We start from the raw sequence: 23,317 nt of genomic DNA on the forward strand, positions 1-23,317 counted from the left end.
TCTCCGTGTACATGCTGGAGGGTTCCTTGTGCCCTGCATCTGGTTCCATAGCCCAACCTTCAACATGTAGAACGATTCTCAACAGGTAGAACAGCGGGTCCAACGTTGAAGAATTTCCATGCTTGGCTTGGCTCTCCCTGAACCCAGAGGAGGAGATATCTTTTATGTGTTTTTTTTTCCTCAATATATTAAAAAGAAAATTTTTTAAATTTATTTTTGAGAGAGAGAGAGAGCACGTGAACAGGGGAGGGGCAGAGAGAGAGGGAGACACAGAATCAGAAGCAGGCTCCAGGCTCTGAGTTGACACCACAGATCCCAACGTGGAGCTCAAACTCATGAACCGCGAGTTCATGACCTGCACCGAAGTCAGATGCTCAACCGACAGAGCCACCCAGGCACCCCCTCAATATTTTTTTTTCTCAGCTCAAAAGTTATAAAATTTTAAAATCCAAGATTAATATCATCTTTTTGAGATCTTTATTCCAAGTTTCTCAGAATACATAAAACCTGTTACCTCTTGCTATGGACAGAGTCCCACTCCAAATTCATATATTGAAGCCTTGACCCCCAGTGTGACTATATTTGGAGATGGGGCCTTTAGGAGGTAATTAAGGTTAAATGAGGTTGTCGTAGGGGCACGATCTGATAGGATTGGTGAGCTTATAAGAAGAGATACCACACGGGGGCCTGGGTGACTCAGTTGGTTAAGCGGCCAACTTCAGCTCAGGTCATGATTTCTTGGTTTATGAGTTCAAGCCCTGTGTCGGACTCTGTGCTGACAGCTCCGAGCCTGGAGACTGCTTCGGATTCTGTGTCTCCCTCTCTCTCTGCCCCTCCCTCACTCACGCTCTGTCTCTCTCAAAAATAAATAAACATTAAAAAAATTAAAAAAAAAAAAGAAGAGATACCACCAAGAGCTCTCCCCCTCCCTTTCTCTCTCTGTAACCCTGGAACATGGAGATCCTCTCCCCACCAATATCCCCATTTTCTACAAGGAGAAACTGAGGGTCAGGGTGGATGAGGAACCAGTGGATAATCAAGCGGCACAGGAGGTCTGTTGCGAGTCTGAGGCCTGTGCTCCGAGCCACCATGTTACCTGGATCCCAAGCACAGAAACGAATTTTGGAAGCAATGGTTCAACATCTGCTTTTTGTTGGCGGCTGCCAGCCCAGGACATCTCCTTTTCATCGTGTTCTGTGTCTGAACGTTTGGCGTAGCACTTGGAAGCCCATGAGCCTGATGCTGTTCATACATGTCAGTTGTATGACATGTTGGCCAGGTGTCCTCTGGCCTCTGACAGTCCCCTGTCGTGTGGTGAGGGGAGGCAGACTGCTGTTCGTCTGGACTCTGACCGCAGCGCCACAAATGCTTTGTCATCTGTCGAAAACCAGTGCCGTTTTGTTAATCAGACTGTCATTCATCTAAGGGCGGTGTGGTGAGACGCGCATGGCGACAGTTACCTATTAATTTTAGTGGTGACGTAGGTAAGGAGTGTTCATTCTCAGGGCAGCACTGAAGCTGGTGTAGACCAACGTGAAACACAGAGCCACCCACCTGGACACAAAAGGAAAAAAATACCAGGAGATGAGGCAAACTGCTTTTGCAAATATTTTCAAGAAGAGAGACTTTGAAGTCATGGTCCTCCAAAAATTGCATGCAAACTTCCGTGTGTATGTACCGATGTACTACCTTTTTTTAGAAGATTATTTTTTAAAGCTGTCTGTGACTTATAAGAGGTAAAAAAAAAAAAACAAAAACAAAAAACACGAACACTTCTGCTTCAGCAAGAAGCGCTATGGATTCTTTGCTTATCACAGCTGAATTCAGGTTTTACTTGCTGAACTAAAGCAGTTGCTTGTCCCAACGACAGACATTTAGAGAGACGCAGGCACCATATCTGTTGGAGCCAGAAAGGCTAACATTTAATACTAGATGCAGAGACAAACACGAGCCTACATAGGTCCTACCCTCTACTGGGTTACATCCTGGGGTGTCAGCCCCAAAGAACAAAATTTGAGACCTGTTTCAAGATTCTACCTTTTCCATCTTTATATAACTATATGCTATAGATATATAACTACCATATATATAGTCATACACTTTAAACATAAACACACATCTACACACGTACACACACATACACACACATATACACATGTACACACATACATACAAATATACATACACATACATATACACAGACACACTTATACACATACACACATTCAAACACAAATACACACATACACACACATATACACATACACGTACACACGTATACATGCATACATATATACATACACATATACACACATATACATGCCTACACACATATACACAGATATATACACACATACACACATTCATACACATATACACATGTACACATACATACACATATACACATATACACACATACATACACAGATACACATGTACACACATATACACATACACAGATACACACGTATATACACACGTACACATACACAGATACGTACACACACATACACATACACACGTACATATGCATACACATATACACACACATATACACACATACATATACACATACACATATAACATGTACACACATTCATACACATATACATATACATATATACACACAGACACAAATATACACATGTACACACATACACAAATATACATACACAGACACACACATACACATATACACATGACACAATACATATACATACACACATATACACATACATACACATATACACATGTACACACATACACACATATACACATACACATATATACACATATACATATACATACACATATATACACACATACAAACCTATGAACACGTACACACATACATATATATGTACGTATAGACACAAACACACACTCATGTACACACACATATACACACGGACACACATATACACACATTTCCTAAGTGTATGTATATTCCCGTGTGTGTGTGTGTGTGTGTGCACTACTATAGTACACATACTATATTTACAGTCTCTTTTCCTACTTCTATAGGTTTCAAAATGCAGAAACGTCCCGGACACGCCACATGCCCCCTTGTGAAACGATGGATGGGTAAGCTGACTGGAATGTCCTGGCAAAGGACAAAGATGTGAAATAACCGGTTCAAAGTCACCCTTCAGGTCTGGGAGAGAGCCTCAGCTGCCTCTGTTGCTGAAATTCTTCATTCCCGAGGCAGAGTCAGCCCTCTCGGAGCAGAGTGTGGCACGGGACCAAGGTAGAATGACACAAAACGAAGGGGCTTCTGCTCTGCCGGTTCATGAGCGTGCGTTGTGCATCATATGAGAAGTTATTTCTCCTAAGGACCATCTTTAACTTCAGCAATATGTCCTAAAGATGTCTTACAAGGGCAATCAAGATTTAGCCAGAGGGCTAAGTGGGAGGAAGTTATAATGTACAAGGTGAGTCTTTTGAGACTCTGAAAAACCCATTAACAGAGAAGTTATTAATGTCTTTTTTTATGCAGCCATAGTGCAGAGGCAGACCCCAAAGAAACCAATCCACATTATGAAATGTTTTACAGAAATCCATTTTTAAAAATAGGAGAATGCTCTAAATGGAGTCTGGAGGTGGGAACGGAATACGTGTCTGGCCTCCTGGGCCAGCTGCAGATTTTCTAAAGAATAAAGGGAAATTCTCCTTAGCCTTCACTTTGAGACAAAGAAATAGAATGAAAACTTCTACTGTAAGATTTGGTTATCTCTTCTATTTTTCTTGTTCTCACATTTAGTTTTCTTCCTTCCTTTCGTGTACTTCCCCTACCCAAACCTAATATCTTCAGGCCTCTGTTAACTTGGATTTAACTTTAAAAATAGCAAATTATTAACCTTCATTAGGCATGAATGTGATATACAGTTAAGTGAGTTCCTCTAAGAATGGTAGAATATAAGGGCAGGTTTTCCATCCGTAAATATGGCGCCTCTGGACTATTATCAGAGGGAATGAATGCACTCAGATGTGTTTTCCCCCACAGAGGGGAGAGATTTGCTTTCATTTTCACTCAACTAAAATCTCTTCATAAACAGAAACTGTGACTTGTTCATTTTTACCTCCCTTCCTCATAGCACAGCCCTGGTACACAGCCGGTGATCAGCAAACAGTTACTGGTCAGCTGAAGCAATTCTAAATTCATCAAATCTACAGTTCACCATTACAGCCAAAGATTTCCTTCTAGAAGCCAGGCTCTTTGCCAATTGCTGTGTCTTCAGAGACGAGTAGGATGTGGCTCTTAGTGTCAATGACCTTAGAGTTGGGTGGAGTCATGGTGAAGGGGGGCAGTGGTGGGGTCAGGGAGAGACAGGAAATACAGGCAGGTGGTTGCTAGGTAGACACAGGAGGAAGGACATTGTGGAGAGAGGGTCATAGATAAGGCCAAAGCCAGGAAGGAGTCAGGCTGCTGTACACAGAGGGTATGTAGACACCTGACCGGCCAACAGGCCTGGTGACCATGTAAGAGAGCTGGTGAAGGCTAACGTTGGAGACTGAACGTGCGGGGGTCACAGCGGAGGACCTGAGGATCTGTGAACCGCGCCCTGACACCCCAGCGTGTTCTGATCAGATCTTTTCATGCTCTTGAAAACCATCTTTTTAAATGGTAAGATGTGCACGGGCACAGAGAAGTGGATGAAACGACAGAATCAGCTGTTCAGTAAATGCAAAAATGTTTCTTGAATCCTGTTCTTTTAATTGCCAGGGTGTAGCGATAGGTGGAAAGAAAAGTATCAAGCCCAAAGAAACACCAACTAAAATTTAAAAAATCCCTGGAATTTGCTCAGGTTTGGTCCAGTGGCCATGGCGTGCTTTTGTGTACCCACAATATCTTCAAAGGCAAACCTTGAGGGAAATACGGTCTGCGAGGAGCCCGTTTGTGACCCAGTAGGTGATCCTTTGATCACTCACCAGGGCTCGCTCACCCGGAACAGGTTTCTGGCTGCTGGTTTGGGGAGTGATCAGCAGAAGTTTAGCCATGGGGTCTTTGATAAGTCACTAATTATTTTCACTCATTAAAAGAAAGTGTTGGAGGGGTGCCTGGGTGGCTCAGTTGGTTGAGCGTCTGACTTCAGCTCAGGTCATGATCTGGCAGTCTGTGAGTTTGAGCCCCACATCGGGCTCTGTGCTGACAGCTCAAAGCCTGGAGCCTGCTTCGGATTCTGTGTCTCCCTCTCTCTCTGCCCCTCCCCTGCTCATGCTCTGTCTCTCTCTCTCTCTCTGTCAAAAATAAATAAACATTAAAAAAATTAAAAAAAAAAAGTGTTGGAATAAATGATCCCTTTAGCTCTCAAATTCTCAGCCAGTAGCAATTTCTTACTTGATCCTCATTTTTCATGAGACAATAAATAACCTTTATCTTTTCTCTTTATCTAGAAGTTAATTTGTCTTCTACTCCATGTTCTGCATTTTCCCTTCTCTTCTTGGCTTTTCCCATTCTTCCCCTTAAGTTTCTTTACTTGGACCCAGAAAAAAATAAAAGAAAAAAGAAAGAGAAACTTCCCTTTGGTGACAGCTAAAGTTAAAACACAGATATGAGAGATTACCTTTAATGGTTAGAGCTGTGCTGGAGAGTTTTAAGAGGATATTTCTGAATTCATTGAATTTTAAACTTACTGAAGTGGGTTTTAACCTTTTATTGAGGATTTGATAAAAAAAAATTGGTTTCCATCTCCACTCGCTCCCCCCAATTTTGCATCAAGTAACAGGAAACCGTCTTTCTCCATAAACCCACTCTGGGAGCTCAGGTTGGAAATGCTTTGCATCCACAGGCATCGAAGGTGGACCAGGGGTGGATGATTGTCCACGCACATGTTGAGTTCATTTAAAGCACACCCTGATTTTGTTTTCTCTCTTTTGCTTTTTTTCTAACTCCCCTCTGTAACCTGCATCCCTCACATGGGGGCAAGTCACAGTTTTGCCAGGTGGCTGGTCGGAAAGAGCACGTGTGCTGTCCCGTGGCCCCCACTCTAGGCCACTCAGCTGGGAAAGGCCTCTTGTGGATTTCAAGCTGCAGGGGAAATGCAAACCAGGTTTCTGGGCTCTGAAATAGTAATAAAATGTGGCCAGGAGCTCAGCTGTGGGTAGGTCTCCCCATGTAAACCTTTTTATTTTATGACGTATCCGAAATGGCCTGCTCTGAGTTTTATAGTTATGATCAGTCAGAAACCTCAGATTGTACCTACTGTGTGGAAGAGGTGGAGGGTCAGGTACACGTTTCGTGGTTGTCTTTAGCACAGTAGGGATTCCTTGCGCGGTAGTGAGTGTTCCGGGTGGGTGAAGTTTGTAGCCTGTACATTTAGATAGCAGTTGCTGAACAGCAGCGTGTGTTGGGGGTGGGGGGGATGACTGATGGAAGTGCACGTGCATGTGTGCAAGGGCACGTGTGTGTCTTGTTCACCAGCCAGGCTCTACCTGCTGCGAAGGAAGCTCCGGGAGCCCTTTTGCTTCATCATTTTTAAATGTTCAAGTTAAAAAAAAAATGAGCACTTGAGACATTAAAATAGCATCCAACAGTACTCAACCATCTGGTTCGTCAGGGTGACTTTTCGGAGATAAAGATTTTTTTCTTAAGGACTAAATGGTCTCATTTGGCAACTTCAACATGCCAGCAATGATCAGCATTGTTTGCGTGGTATCTCCTAATGCTGGAAATAACGCAAACAGGAAAACAAAGTCATTTTTTGTTGAAAGAACATCCTTGTAAATACCACACGGCGTGAGGTTTGGTAGGTACTCCTCAAGTGTTCCACAATATTATGATTGAAAGAAGATTATCTTTCCATTTTTCATCAGGTTGCATTAATTTTGCAACTTTTGCTTTTTTATTATGTCCATTTTTGTTTTGTTTTGTTTTTTGGGAGAGTGCAAGCAGGGGAAGGGCAGAGAGAGAGGGAGACAGAGGATCCCAAGAGGGGTCCGTGCTGACAGCAGAGTTCTCATGTGCAGATGTGTGTGAGAAGGGAAGATCCTAAGAGGTCAAGTGCACTCCCGTTGTCTGGACTGCCAAGGGGTCCTCATAGTGATCGTCGGGACTCTGGGCCACTGAGGAATTTAAGATGGTTCTTTGAGACTTCCTGCTATGCCACCTGCAAGTCTGGATGGAGGGATCATTGATCTGATTGATCAAAGATCCTCATCTGGGTGACCTCCTTCAAAATCTCCAATTGTCCCCACCTTTGCTCTGAGCACTGCCATACTAGCAATGCAGTGGGAAATACAGCAGAGTGGGAAATGATGTTATTTTCTCCTGTACCTGCTTTGTTCATTCTCTCAAGATGACTTTAGGTGGTAAGGTGCTGTTAGTTGAGCTAGGCATATGTGTTAGTTTCCTATTACTGCTGTAACAAATGACCGCACACTTAATGGGGGTCAAATAAAAAACAAATGTGGACTTAGGTAAGGAGGCACTGTATTCAAAAGGATTATTGCAAGAGAAGTGGAGGGACTATTGAAACAGGGAGAACATTCTGTCCATGAGATCTGCAAGCATCTTCTAGGTCAGGCAGGAAAAGTATTCTGTCTTATAAAGAGGAGTGAATAAGGCTAGTAGAACTGGGTATGTGCAGCAGGATGATAGGACAGTAGAGCAGAGAATGTGTTACCCTGAGGCCAGCCTGTTCATAAGAGAGAAAGAGGGGCTCCGGTTGAGGGTGGGTCAAAGTTCAGGGACCTGGAGGAAAGAGAGAAACTTAACTGATGTTGGGTTAACATGGATTTTGCTCCAATTGTCATTGTGGACAAACAGTCCATTGAATCATGTATGGAGCAAAGAATGTGGATATGGAGTGTCTGCGTCTGGCCTTGTCTTTGGGAAACAAGAGGGGCATCCTTGAGTCTTATCTAAGTCACTCGATGAAGAGAGGTTCTTTGCTGTTTCCCAGAGCATAAAATGGTGGTATTTTTTTTTTTTTTTTTTAACATCATCTGTTTTTCCGGACTACAGGGTTCAGGTCAAATTCGAAGTTGTCAGTGCCTGAAAACAATGCAAATTATTATCTTACATTCTGGGAGGTGGAAGTCTTATGTGGGTATCGCTGGACTAAAATCATTGTGTTGGCAGGGATGTGCTCCCTTCTGGGGGCTCCAGGGGAGGATGGGGAGGATTTATTCCCTTGAATTTTTCAGCTTCTGGAGGCTGTGCCATTCCTTGGCTGTGTCTCCTTCCAGGCTCCAAAGCCAGCCATGGCTGATACAATTCTCCTTAGGCTACGTCACATTGACACTGACCCTCCTGCTTTGCTCTTCCACTTGCATAATCCAGGATAATCTTTCAGTGTTAAAGTCAGTGGATTACCAACCTTAATTCCATCTTCAACCTTAATCCCTTTTTGTCACATAAAGTAACAGATTCCCAGGTTCCAGGAAAAAAGACTTGGACATCTTTGGGGGTTATTATTTGCCTAGCACTCTACATCTCTCAAATAATTTATGGAAGGTACAAAAAGATCTATTTTACCAAATACTAATTTTTGGAGTACTTATAATTTTTTGATTCAAGGCAGCAGCTCTCAGACTTTTTCATCTTGGATCCTTTCTACACTCTTAAAATTCTTAACGACCCCAAAGAGCTTTAGTTAATGTAGGATGTATCTATTGATGTTTAGTGCATTAGGAATTAAAACTGAGAGCGGCACCTGGGTAGCTCAGTCACTTGAGCAAAGGACTCTTGGTTTTGGCTCAGGTCATGATCTCATGGTTTGGTGGGTTGGAGCCCTGCATCAGGTTCCATGCTGACAGTGCGAAACCTGCTTGGGATTCTCTGTCTCCCTCTCTCTCCATCCCTCTCCCACCCACGCTGTCTCTGTTACTCTCAAAATAAACAAATTAATTGAAAAAAAAGGAATTAAGGCTGAGAAAATTTAAATACATTTATTGATTCATTTTAAGTGTCTGTAATAAACATTGTGTCTTAATGCAAATAACATTTTAATTTAAAATAAATATATTTTCTAAAAGAAAATTTTAGCAAGAAAAGGAGCATTGTTTCACATTTTTGCAAATCTCTTGGTCTGGTTTGATAGAAGACAGCCAAGTCTCATATTTGATTCTTTATTCAGTCTTTCACAATATGAAGTATATGAATAACATCCAGACTCACACAGATGTGTAGTTGGAAAATGGGGGGATGGGTGTTGCAATTATAGATAATTGTGGATATACTCCTTTCATACTATGCCAGAATTTGACAAGTGAGACAGGTGGTAGTTTTTATTATTTATTGATTTATTTACCTATTTATTCATTTTTATTAAAAATTTTTTTTAAATATTATTTTTGAGAGAGAGAGACCATGTGCACGCAGGAGTGGAGGAGGGGTAGAGAGAGGGAGACACAGAATCTGAAGCAGGTTCCAGGCTCCGAGCTGTCAGTATGAGCCCAACTTGGGGCTTGAACTCACGAACCATGAGATCATGACATGAGCCGAAGTCGAACCCTTAACCGACCAAGCCACCCAGGTGCCTCTATTTATTTTTAATATTAGAATGTTTTTTCTTTTAAAGAGAGAGAGCAGGCAAGCTTGGGAGAGGACAGAGGGGGAGAGAGAGAGAGAGAGAGAGAGAATATTAGGCAGGCTCCACGATCAGTGTGGAGTCCAACATAGGGCTCGACATCACAACCGAGAGATCATGACCTGAGCCAAAATCAAGAGTCAGATGCCTAACTGATTAAGCCACCCAGGTGCCCCACAGATGGTAGTTTTTAAAAGTTTAATTGCTAAGCACACTTGGGTGACTCAGCCGGTTAAGTGTCTGACTCGATTGCTCAGGTCATGATCTCACGGTTTGTGGGATCGAGCCCTGAGGTGTGCTCTGTGCTGACAGTGCAGAACCTGCTTGGGATTCTTTCTCTCCGTCTCTCTGCCCTTCCCCTCCCCCCCCACCCCATGCACACTCTCTGTCTCTCAAAATAAATAAAGATTAAAAAAATAAAAATTTAATTGCGATGTGGACTATGAAAACATGTCAATGAGCATTTTGTGATCTATTACTCTAGCATCCAATGGTCTTGCATTTTGAATAAATCTTTCACTTATGCATGATTTTATAATACTGTTCATGATAATTTGGAAAATATTGATTCATAGAGTTAGAAAGATCTTCCAATTGTCAAATTTTTAGCACAACATCAAAAAGTCACTTTCGTTAACATCACTACTAATTTTATCAGAAAAAAACTAAGCTTTGAAAAGCTCACACCGACAATATGAATTTTCTAAATTTCTGTTTTTCTCTTGAAAGGTCAGACTTTATTACTGGCAACAAATCTGCCTTTTCCCCTGTGTGGGCACTTGTACTAAAGGTGCAAAACCAGCAGTGAATGAAATGGTCGGTGCCTGCCCGTGAATCATGGCAGTGACAGCAAACTGAACAGTCATGGCACTCTTCCCCACCCTACGCAGTAAAAGCAAAGAAACAAAAATCATTTTCACTTAAATAGGTTCATGATGAAATGGCAAAAATTATTAATTTTATTAAATCTCAACCCTTCAGTGCATGTTTTTAAAACTATTCCTTAGTAATGAAATGACAAGTACATATACTGACTTCTGCCATGTACCAAAGTATGATGGTCAGCCCCAAGAACAGACCTTGTGCTGCTGTGAGATTTTTTTTTTTTGGTAGACCTGAACAAATGACAGACAAATGGTAGTTCTTTAGACTTGGGTATTGGGCAGATATTTTCTTAAAAATGAGCGAAATAGGTCAATCACTTCAAGGAGAATAGTGAACAGTGAAAAAGGCACACAATATCTCAGCTTTATTATAAAAATATTCTGGCCATATGGAAAGTTCTTGGAGACTTCCAGCATTGCTGTAAAATACTCTTGGAAAACCTTTTTATTTTTTCTACAGGAGAAGAGGAAGAGTCTTACCTTTGCTTACCTTAGGACCACTGCATTTATCCAATTATCTAGTCATCAGATTATCTTTGTCATGAGAGAACCAGGGAGGACAGAGGCAACTTATGGTTAGGAAATCGGAATCACAAAAGGCTTGGGGAATAATGGGACCCAAGATAGCAAGATAGAAGGACCCAAGTTATCTGCTACCATAAAGATACTCTAGCCAGGAGCCAGCCTAAAGGCAGCAGATTCCATGTAAAGTTGAAAAGGATAAGGAAACTCATGACAAAGAAAGGTTCATCTTTGTTCGCTTTGCATGACCCAAGTGGCTGAGCTTTTGGGAACACGTCCTTCTTCACACAGGTGGAGAGAATGAGGTCTATCTGATAGTCTGATTGTCAGAGTTCAATGAGATAATGAATATAAATGGACTGGCACAGAGTGGGTGTTCAGTAATGGAACCTGTTATCAGTATGACTTGATGAGCTTACACTATGCCTCTGTGCTCTCTAGATCTTTCTGCAGACAGTGCTCCGTGTTGTTTGGAGACCCGTGGTGTTTAGGACCCACATGTGCCAGATAAACCATTCCTTCTTCTCGCTGGACCCTGACTCTGCATCACACTGTGGGTTTGTCCCATCCTAGCTCACTCCCTATCATGTCTACCCCACGTGATTCCTTGCCTGGGGAAATACACTCATCAGTGCTCCTCTGAGGGGGGTTCACCCCCCTGGATCAAGAGCAGCCCCCCACCCACTCACCCACCCCCAGCTGCTAGCACACCTTTGTCTTTACCAATTAGCTTGTGGCTTGGGGCAAGTCAGGATCTTCCCATGTCAGTGTGATTGGTACTTCTCAGATGTAGGGTCAGAACTTCCCTTTTAGTGGATTAAACTGTTGTTTATGATAGAATGTAATCTTGAAGCTATATGCTCCTCATGAAGGAAGTGTCAGCCCCATTTTAGAGACTGTCAACAAGAACCATACCACAATTTTTACTCACTGTAACTACCAAAGTGCCAAGCACTTCACGGATGTCGTCTCGTTTAATTCGCCTGAGTCCCTGCCGGGCGGATGTGGTGATGCCCTTTCCACGCGGAGCCTGGGGTTCTGGGGTTTGGTGAATGGGTGAGAGCCAAACCCTGAGCTGGTGAGAGCTGGTTTTGAGGAAAGTTGGATTTCCAGCCAAAGCTTGTCTCATTTTTACAACACTCTGCCCCTTTTCTCAACAACAAGCAAGTTGCTATGCTTTTCTTCACTTACTTTAGTACAGTCACAATTAAAATTCACATTTCCTTCTGGAGTGCTGTTCATCTTTGCTGAAGTAGCAGCTTCCTGACATAATTTCTGACCAGAGACTCTCCGTCAAGTTTTTAGCAGTTTTGGGGAAAAAAACCCTTCAAACCTCGTCTCACTCACGGTGTGATGTCCGCCTGTGCCCGTGCAAGGTGGCTTCATTCATCCACCGCGGGCATCAGGGGTTGGCAGTGTCTTGGAGACACGGTCGGGGTTGGCTTGCCGCTGGGGTCCCAGCTTCCAGACACCACGGTTGCTCAGCTGGCCTGTCCCGAGTCAGCAGTGGTGAGGCAGCAGTCAGCTCTGGGGTCACACTTGGGCAAGCTGGTCCCTGCCCAGGGTTCACAATACCATTAATGTGTGAGGGGTCACGGTCATTGTCCCTGGACCACAAGGAGAAGGTTTGCATAAGCAAACTCCCTGGTGGGGAATGTGTTTTTCTTTTTTAATGTTTACTTATTTTTTAAAGAGAGAGAGAAAGAGAGAGAGAGACAGAGAGTGAGTGGGGGAGGGGCAGAGAGAGAGAGAGAGAGAGAGAGAGAGAGAGAGAGAGAGAAGGAGACACAGAATCTGAAGCAGGCTCCAGACTCCAAGCTGTCAGCAAAGAGCCTGATGTGGGGCTCAAACTCACGAACCGTGAGATCCTGACCCGAGCCAAAATCGAATGTTCAACCGACTGAGCCACCCAGGCGCCCCTGGAATGCGTTTTGAAAGCATTGCTGGTAGCATTTCTGCACTGAAGCTCCATTGAGGGTCTGGATTTTCCTAATAAAAATAACTCCTGGGCTAGGAGGCCTGTTATGTTTTGCACTCTGACTCTTGCCCTGCTGATGTCACCAGGCTTAGCCACATCTCTGATGCACTCAAGCCAGCCGACACCGAAGTCAAATGCTACCCACTTCACGCAATAAATACAATGCAGCCCCAAGGGAGTTTATTTATTCCACAGCCAGATGTTCAGGCCTCAGTACCTCTTCCTGAATCAGAAAAGTAGTGTTTTCCTATTTGTCTCTCTTCAACTAATCTGACATTCTTCAGGCACTAGGTGTAACTGCTGAGTCGTAATGCTTCCTTTCAAACTTTAATCAGGTACACGAGGCAGATGTGCTGGTCTCCTGTGAGTTTCTCGTCATTTATAAGTGCCAGTTTGTAGTTTTAATATCATCTCAAATGTCAGGGTTCTGGCATGATTCTAATTTTAGTCCCTTTCTATCTTTCCTCCATTGTTTATGGAAATGGCATAAACAGCCCCCTGCTTGGCAAGGACGTGCTAAGCATTTGGTCACATGTGTCTTCATCTGCCTCCTTGAAGACTTTTACTTTATTTTTATTTTTATTTTTTAATTTTTAATCTCAAGGGAGATTACCTTCTCGACAAGAGATGTTTCGTTGGTTCCTGCGAGCAGATGTTGGGAGAGCAGGATACACTCTATTGTACGAGTTTCCATGCTTTGGATTCCTCGGCACCGTGAGGCCATGAATGTTATTAAGCTGTAATTAATGAGCTGGTGCGCTTATTGGATGTGGTAGTTGGCTTGTCATTTGACTTCATCAAGTAGCGCTTTCTTTCCTCTTGTGGCTCTAGTCCAGGATGGTCTGGTGGTTCTGTGGTGTCCTCCTGTCATTGCCCTTTTATCCTTACCTTTCGGGTTTTGTCTTCCCTCTCGTGACCTCCTGGGTGCAAGACGGGCAGGACGGAGGCTTCAGCACCAGTTCCACATTCACGCCCCAGCTTGGAGGGACAGGAAGAATCAGTAGGCTGCCTCCTTCAGGGGCTCTATCTGTTCTTATGTGGGAGAGGATGGCGTCTCCACGGGTTCCTGCCTCCCTCACTTGGGGCCAGAACCATCTCGTGACCCTTTTCCCCACCCCTGCACCCCTGCCCATGCATGGGAGCTGTGAGACTATTTCCGGCAGCACTGACTGCTGCCCTGAACAAAACTGGGATTCTTCAGGAAGCAATCGGAGGGATACGGCTGTACCATCTGCCTAAGATCTCCGTCTTAACTAAATTGTCTTCTGAGCCTCATGGTCAATCTTCCTTTCATCTGGCCCTGCCTTTGGGTAGTCTTGGTGTTCCAGTTTCTGATATATGCTTCCCTGGACTCTCAGTGTTTTTCTCATTAACCTTATGCCATTTGTCACTCAGATTCCTTAACAGGCGGAACACGGTGCAAGAACCTCACGTATCTAGACTCCATCTTCAAGGCTATGGGCGCACTGCCCTGCCTATATCCACAGTTCTTCATTCTGGGAACAAGATACAGCCCAGGCTTGTCTCGTGTCCATGACACGAGCCTCCTCATTTTCCAGTCCATGTTTCCATATTGAGCCCCAGCCTCTAAATTTTTATGGGATTTATCCCCTTAGAATCTCAGCACTTGTATCACTCGTCCTGAAGTTGGCTGTGTTCTTCGGACCATTGGAAAGCTATATATCCCATGACCTATAAATACCTCTTAGAAAGTCTCAAAAGCTTAAAGCAGTGGTCCCCCCTTGGGGCCACAGAAGGCGGAACTCATGCCAGGTGTTTTCTGTATTATGTGCGTAAACGCTGAGTACACTCAGACCACATGCCTTAATGTATTTGAATCGTCGGGAGGACCTGGGAGAGGGCTCAGATTGAGGATTTGCCCTGTAGTCAAGCTGCTATTCTGGTGTGACCTTGGTCAGGGAGGGCTGATGCAATGATCTGGACAGGAAATCCGAATTGGTAAATTTCTTTCCAAGTAGGACAACTGCAGGGTAGAAACTTTGGATTCTAGAGGTAGAAGGGCATCGGGACACCACTGGTTAAATGCCTGTGTTTCACAGATGAGGACACTTAGCCTCAGGGAGAACAAATAGAAGTCAGAAGTTGTACTGGTAATCAGGCAGGTCTACGCTTGGATTGCAAGTGTTTTCAAGCCTGGTCGTAGGACTGTGCCCCGACATTGTTTTTTAGGTGAAAGGTTTTGTCCTTCTGCCCTGTCCCCTTCCCTTAGTGATGCCAGAATAACCAGAAAGCCTGAGTAGCTGAAGAAGCAGATACCTCCGAGGCAGCCAGCCACCTGGTACCAGTAGGTAGAATTAAAACAGTTGTGAAGGCATTGAAGGATCTCAACCCAATCTTACCTGTTCTATCCTGTTGAGGGCCTTAGCCTCTCCTCCTTCTGCACTTGAAGAGTATTTTGTTGCTGTGTGTTATATCGTTGCAATTGCTTTATATAATTAACCTGGAAGGGGGGAAAAAAAAGATGTTGGATTTCAAAAGAAAGTCAGAAGTGTGTTTAGTTCACCTTAGTGACTTCCTTTATTTAGTGCAAAATCTTCCATATACAGAGAGATCAATCACATCACAGGTTTTCTTAATTGCACTTTACTCTTGAGTGCAATTAAAAGCATCGGTGTTGGCCCGTTTCATGCTTATATTCTAAGACTTCATTAGCAGTTGCTGTGGATGGAGTCCTATGCTCCAGAAAGTGCTTTTAAAAGATAGAGACCTGGATCTCACTTCCCTTTCCTACACCCTGCAGATTCTGGATTAATTGGTCTCAGGTGTGTGCTGGGCATTGGAATTATTAGAAGATAATGAAGCAAATAGTAACAACAACAAGACAAACTCCCCAGGTGATGCTCAAATGCAGTCAGGGAAGAGATACGAATTCTCATGCATTTATCAAAACATTACTTAGATTTAGGGAATCGATTCCATGAATCAATTTTCATGACCTTTAATATGTATTTTATTTATTTGTTTATTTAAAAATTTTTAATGTTTATTTTATTTTTTTTTGAGAGAGACAGAACACAAGTGGGGGAGGGAAAGAGAGGGAGGGAGACACAGAATCCGAGGCAGGCTCCAGGCTCTGAGCTGCCAGCACAGAGCCCGATGCGGGGTTCGAACCCACGAACAACCAGATCATGACCTGAGCCAATGTCAGACACTTAACCGACTGAGCCACCCAGGCTCAGTATTTAATTTTCTTATGTGAAATGCTGTGTATAGACGATTTAGTCTGATTTTTCTGAATACGGACTTAGGTGATCCACGATAAATGTAGATAATGTGCTCAGTGTTATCTCTTCTACAATCATGGTTTGTTATTGCTGCTTTTTAGGGCAAATGAATCTGACTTTACAGAGGGAAAGCTGGACTGAGCTTAAGTAGAAAAGGTGGTCAGATTTCATGTGTCATTAAATTATTCAAATCATTATTTAACAAAAATAATTAGTTCTCGGCAGATCATGATGGTTTCCCCTCAATATTCATTCCCCCTTCTTCTTTAATCATAGAACTTCCACTTGCTACCTGGGAACATAATTTCCCAGGACAAAAATGTAATTCCCTAATCTCTTTCACAGCTGGTATGGCCATATAATTAAATTCTAGCCAAAGTAATATGAGCAGAGTGGTATAGGCATCTTCCAGTAAGGATCCCTAAAGGGAGGGAGAATACACTTCTGCCCTTTCCTCTTCTACTTCCTTCCAGACACATTGCGAAAGCTGAGGCAGCCATCTTGATCAACAGGGTCTTTGCCATGTGGTGAGAATGGCAGAGATCCTACTGATTGTGGAGCTCTCATACTTTGTCTACCTGAGAGAGAATAAATAATTTTTTGCTTCAGCCACTGTTATTTTGTGTTTTCTGTCCCATTGAGCTCAAATCAAAGTCGGTGCCCATTTGGAATTATAGTTGGATGTGTCACTATTGATTAGGAGAGAAGCATCCTGGACAGAGGGTCTAAATCTATAAATGTATTCTGAAAATATTAGGGCCCTAAGGAAGCCATTTTGGTGCTGTTGGTGCTTTTTTTTTGGAGTAAGGAGCCTTCATTCTCCAGTCTGTTTTCATTATATTTTGGCTTCTCTACTTGTCTTAATATTTCCTCTTTCCATTTTGATGAGTTCTGATCAAAGTCGGCCAAACCAAAAGGCAGAAGAGGTGATAAAGCCTGGTGTCTCAAGAAGGTGAAATTTTGCTTCTCATAGGCCTTAGATACCACATCCTCAAGGCCCACACCTGTCATATGGGTTCTGAGCACAGTGTGTCTCAAGAACAAAATGACCAATCAAATGCACTAGTACTGAACATTACCAGAAATTATTTTTCAAATTAGGTCCGGCACATGCGTCCTAAATGGGAATAAACACAGAGTTTTGGGTTTGTGACATCAGTGATTGCATAGTGGCTTTGATAAATTAGAATGATTGGGTATTGAAACCAAAAGCACACACATAGGGACTGATATAAAACTCAGCTGAAGGGTATTGAAATTACCTAGACAACTATGTCACTGGATTAGTCAAATAAGAGTACATCACTGGGTCAGAATCAGTCACTCATTGTCAGTGCACAGAAATCAGACGTCTGGGCATGGAGACACAAACAGTGAGAGACAAGCTGTACACTGTTCACTCCCACGGGCCACCACAGGACTTGGCACATGTCATATGCTCAGTTTGTATAGAAACACTAGATGAATTAATGTATTAGAGAAAATGTCCATCTCAGAATTTAGAAAAAGGTTGAAATCCACAGAGTGTTAAACATGAGCAAAAAATGCATTAAGGGGTAAGAGGAACAAGTTGTAAAAGCAATGGAAAGATCTCACAGTTTGGAGAGAGGAAGTTTAAGACAGGATAATGATTTCAAAGCATGAAGACCTGAACAAAATAGTATGAATTAAGATGCATTGCAGACTTCCTGATTTACACAGAGTAAATAAGGTACATGGGAAGACTGAATATGATGGAAGAAAAAAAATCAGAAAAAGATTTCACTATGGATTGATGTTTGAAATTTAAAGAGATTAATCAAATTATTTCGACAACAAATGATTCACAATATTTTGATTGACTCAAGCCTGTGGCTGGGGTAAACAGTTTATCATAGAGAAAAGTTACGAGACAGCAGAAACTATTTCACTGAATTCGCTAGGTATGTCTAGCTCAAGTTTTACAAATACCTGGGAAACTGCAAAATTCTTCTAATTTTTACGTACTGAAAGTCAGAGTAATGATTAATTAGATTGGGAATTTGTCTCTATAGTAAAAGATGATCTTGACAATAGAGGGAAATAATGGAGTTTCTATTCTAAGAAACATTCTCCCCCAAGCAATCTTGCCTTTACTGGGACTAGGTAAGCAAATTTTGAAGGTATTCCCTTTGGATTCCCAAAGAATAGTGAACTCGTGAAAATGAAAAAATCTCAGGTTTAAACTCTGAGATAAGGAAGAGATAAGGGTAATAGGCTTGATGAAATCCAAACCCATCCACTGGACCTTCAGTTTTATTTTACTGAGGAGAAGGGAATATTTTCTTGACTGTGTCTATCCAGGCACAGAGAATGAAATTCATTGAGTCAATTACTTAAGTCATGTATTTTTGCAAGCCTGTTTGGGGGCCACAATTGAGGCAGACTGCCATTCAGATCCCCTGTACAGTTTTCCTTTTAAAATTTTATTTCCCTGTGTAACTGAAGACTCTACATAACGACAACAAACTGATTTGTTTTCAAAAGGGGCAAAATCAATGATCATGTTCTGCAGAAATAGATGTGAATTGATGAGTATCTGCTTAAGCTTCTCCACCTGAACTTGAGTAGATGACAGCACTTAACTCTTCTCTCTCCTTTTAAAATCCACACAACAGAAGGCTTTCTCAGGTCTAAGCAAAGTCATGGACACTACCCTCTTCCCCTTTTTATAAAATTCAAATGATATGGATCTTTCTCAACTCATCATTATACATTCCCTGCATTGTCAGGCTGTATGCAGAAACTTTCTTTCCCAGCTCTTTCAAATTTGTATGTTAAAGCTCACTTATAAGACCTGCTTTTCCCACTGAACAGTCCAAATAATTAGTAGAATTTTCAGATATGTTCTGGGCAATTGTTTACACGCTTTACATATTAATATAGTTTTAGAATGAAGTGGGCAACTTTCTTCACCGTCCACTTTACTGAAACAAGAAAGGTAAAAATATACCATCAAACTTGACTAAGGATATAGAGATTTAAAATTCACGGTAGACCATCAATAGCCTTAAAAATGGTTTAGGCACGGGGTGCCTGGGTGGCTCAATTGGTTAAGCATCTGACCTCAACTCACGTCATGATCTCATGGTCAGTGGGTTCGAGCCCCGCATCAGGTTCTGCGCTGACAGCTCAGAGCCTGGAGCCTGCTTCACACTCTGTGTCTCCCTCTCTCCCTCTCTCTCTGTCCCTCCCCTGCTCATGCTGTCTCTCTCTCTCTGAAAAATAAAGAAACATTAAAAAAAAGTGGTTTAGGTACATTTAGACAATAATTGTGGGAACTTGAATGTTGACATTGGTACGGCAATAGAATCATTCATAACCGGAAGTCAGTTAGAGATGATCTCTTTCAAGCTTTCCGTCTATTTTTGGATTAAAGTAATATTTATATTATTATATCACCTTATAAAACATTTGAGAAGCACAGAAAAGTATAAAGAAGAAAACACCACAGAAATCTCACCTCCCTGCAATGCGACAAATATTTTCCACATTTTTTTTCTGTATCTCTCCCTTTCTCCCCTACACCCTCCACATTTCCAGATCACAACCCAGAAAGTTATTACACTACCATTGGCAGTGATGTGTTTTATCACATCTCTACCAATGTTATGGTATCATATTTGCAAGTTTAATTGGTCTGAGTAGTATTTCATCGTTGAGCAAACATTTCTTTAATTACTGGCCATGATGCATTTCTTTCCCCTCCAAATGTTTAGCCATTGCAACCTTCTCTTTCCTGAACTTTTGGTTCTGTCTGTTCTCCAGGTGCCTATCAGGATCTTAGTACTTTTGTAACTAAATTTGTAATTTGTCATATATGTTGCATGTACTCTGCGAAAATTGAAAACATTTTAGTTGGTAGTGTATTTTATTGTATTAGTAATTATGTCATCTTTCATTCTTTGCCTGTATACAATGCTTCTTAGCAATCCTCAATTTGTATTCTTTCAAATTTTTGTATCCTTAATAATTATTTTGTTAAATTCCAAGCTTAAGGTTTTAATTGAAATTATGTTTAACCTATGTGTCAAGTTGCAAGACATTAACACATCCAGCAACATGGACACTTCTGATGACTTATTCAGATTTTCTTTTACATTGTTTAAAACATATGGCAGGGAAAGAGATATTTTCTCAATGAAGCACCTTGGAAAAAAGTCAACAGTTTAAAAATAAACACTCTTGTAAAATTTACAAATTTTAATGCAAGGTTATTGTTGGTATATTGAAACCACTATTGATTTTATGTATTTATCTTATGTGTATCCGCTTGGCTGAACATTATGAATTAGGAAAGTTTTTTCAGCTTATTTATGTAGATTTTATAGATATACAGCCACATTAGTCACTAATAATGACACTATTGTCTCTTCCTAATTATTGTCATCTGTTTTTAGATTTGTAGTAGCAACCAGAACAATGCTAAAAAAGAATGATGATTACAGCCTTCCTTTAATGAGATTGACTCTCATTGACTTAATAATGGCAATGGCTTTTGGTATGAAATTGTTACCGTGTCTCATGTTTTTAATTCCTAGACTTTTTAAAGCTTATAAAATCAAGACTAATGATTAAACTTTATTAAATATTTTTTAACCCCACATTGAGGCAACTACAAGGTTTCCCTTATTTGAGTTAATAACATTTCAATTCTAAAAACTTTATTAAAGCATCCAGGCATTTGTACTTAATTTTAGTGGATTATAAATTTGCTAGTATTTCAGTTAGGACTTCTTTATATACCTACAGAAATATATGAGCTTGATTTCTCATAAATTTATTTTACAATGTATTTCTCTCTTTTTTTAGTCTGTTATTAAATATTGGGACAGTTTTTTAATATTCAAGAATTTTTTTGTATTATATGAACAAATTAATTTATAATATAGTTTTATAATCAAATAATCTGGCTTCTATAATTTCTGCTTTTATAACTCTGGAATTGAGATTTTTTGGCTAAGTTTAATATCAGCCTGCCAAATTTCTATTGATGATTTTTTTTTTGTAGAATGCAAAGCTTGATTTAGACTGATTTTTTTGATTGCATTATTCTAATTATCTGTCTTTTGATCTACCTGATTGGTATATTAAAATATTCTCTCTCTCGAGGAGTCTGGGTGGTTCAGTCGGTTAAGCATCCAACTTTGGCTCAGGTCATGATCTCGAGGTTTGTGGGTTCAAGCCCCCCATCGGGCTCTGTGCTGACCGCTCAGAGCCTGGAGCCTGCTTTGGATTCTGTGTCTCCCTCTCTCTCTGCCCCTCCCCTGCTCGTGCTCTCTCTCTCAAAAATAAACAAACATTAAAAAAAAAAAAGATTCTGCCTCTGTATATGTATATATATGATCACTTAAAAATATAAAATATAGCGGGGGAGCTGCGTGGAGCTCTTGGGCTTGGAAGCTGTCCCCAAGGCCCTGTTCCTGTCGCTGAACACGCAGGAGGTGGCCAAGTTTCAGAAGGAGGTGGTGCAGGCTTGCAGGGGTGCAATCCAGTGACAGGAGGAAGCAAAACTTACTACTGGAGTAATCTATGTGGGCCACTTACCTCCAGCACTTTATGAAACCCAGATCCCAGCATATTTCTCCCAGTTTGGCACTGTTACAAGATTCAGACTGTCCAGAAGGAAACGGACTGGAAATAGTAAAGCTATGCCTTTGTGGAGTTGGCATCTCAAAATGTTGCCAAGATAGTTGCTGAAACAATGAACAACTACCTTTTTGGTGAAGGGCTCTTAAAGTGTCATCTTATACCACCTGAAAAAGTGCATGAAGAACTTTTCAGACGGTGGCAGATTCCATTTAAAAAGCCATCCTATCCAGCACTGAAGCGGTATAATCAGAATCGGACGCTTCTTCAAAAGCTACAGACGGAGGAGCGACTTAAGAAGAAAGAAAAATTACTCAGGAAAAGAATTGCTGAAAAAGGAATTGCTTATGATTTTCCTCCACTGATTTTACGTAAAAGAAAAAGAAGAAAGAAATGCTTCAGACACCGGTCTTCAGAAATCTACAAAAAGCCAGGTCAGGTCTTACCAAAGGCGAAGAAGAAAAAGAATTCATTCACTCCTAGCAGTCCTGAGCAGACTGTGGCTAGCCAGGGCCCCACACCAGTTTGCACGCCAACAGTTTTGGAGAAACGAAAATCTGAAGCGGCTAAAATGAATGTTGATGACAAAGATAACGGAACAGTTTTCAAATAGCCTGTACCTGGTGTAAAAGAGGAAACACAAGCGACTCGAACACCTACACGCTCAAGGAAAAAAAGACGAAGAAAAGGCAGTCAGTGATTCTAAGTGTATGATATTTCTTCTGAAAAATGTGATTTTATTGTGAGGCCTAATTCTTTGTATTGAACTACAAGCGATGGAATGCAACCATTGACAAAGTTCTTGGAGGAAAAACTGGCGGTTCGCGTCAGTAAGGAAAGCAGTCGGTAACTGGCTTGCCTGTCCTTGCTGGCGTAGAGCAGCGTGCAACAGCTGGGCTCACCCTGCCTCTTTGTCCTGGTATCTAGTTTCCTTTGCAGATTTCATAGCTGTCTTTAGTTACTCTTCCTGGATAGAAAAGTCACCATTTACTGCAGCTTTTGTTGTTACCATCGAATAAAGAAAGAAACTCTTGCTTGACTATCTACCTGGTTCTCTGTTAGACTGTGCATGGCCAACCCGTAAGGGCACTTAAACATCATGTGGTAGAAACTGGAAGTTAAATTACACAGAGAGTCAGAAGACCCTTCCAGCATATGTACGTGGTCACTTTTACCAAGTTAAGTTTTTGGCGGGCTAGCAAGTTTCAATGACTGTCATTTTGTGTTCGTTTCATTGATGTGGAATTGAATTTCAAGAATCAGTGACCAGCAAATAAACGTTTTCTACATTTCATTTGTAAAATACATATATTTTGTAAAATTATATATACATATAATTTTATAGGGTTACATATAATAGAGTTATCTATAATATGCCATATATTTATGATATATGGAGTGCGTATCTGTTGACTTTTTGTCTTAATTATAGATAAAACTTATACAAACAATATAGCAATACAGCACGATGATTCTCTTTTTGCTTTTCATACATTTAATACTGAGTATATTTTTGGAATTAATTTCATCTCCTAAGCTTTCCTTTTGTTG

At 41.4% G+C, this 23,317-nt stretch overlaps 1 long non-coding RNA gene and 1 pseudogene across 1 annotated transcript in view; both read left to right on the forward strand.

Moving 5' to 3' along the window:
- Nucleotides 1-9,514, forward strand: part of LOC113600815 (uncharacterized) — a 172,044-nt gene extending 162,530 nt beyond the window's left edge. The window contains exon 14 of the long non-coding RNA XR_003421908.2: nt 3,025-9,514. This is a non-coding gene — a long non-coding RNA (uncharacterized LOC113600815). The remainder of the gene's footprint in view (nt 1-3,024) is intronic.
- Nucleotides 9,515-12,289: 2,775 nt separating this feature from the next.
- On the forward strand, nt 12,290-22,788 carry LOC106983031 (MKI67 FHA domain-interacting nucleolar phosphoprotein-like; annotated as a pseudogene).
- Nucleotides 22,789-23,317: the final 529 nt, after the last annotated feature.

Source organism: Acinonyx jubatus, chromosome A1, assembly GCF_027475565.1.
Source record: "Acinonyx jubatus isolate Ajub_Pintada_27869175 chromosome A1, VMU_Ajub_asm_v1.0, whole genome shotgun sequence".
NCBI classification, from domain to species: Eukaryota; Metazoa; Chordata; class Mammalia; order Carnivora; family Felidae; genus Acinonyx; species Acinonyx jubatus.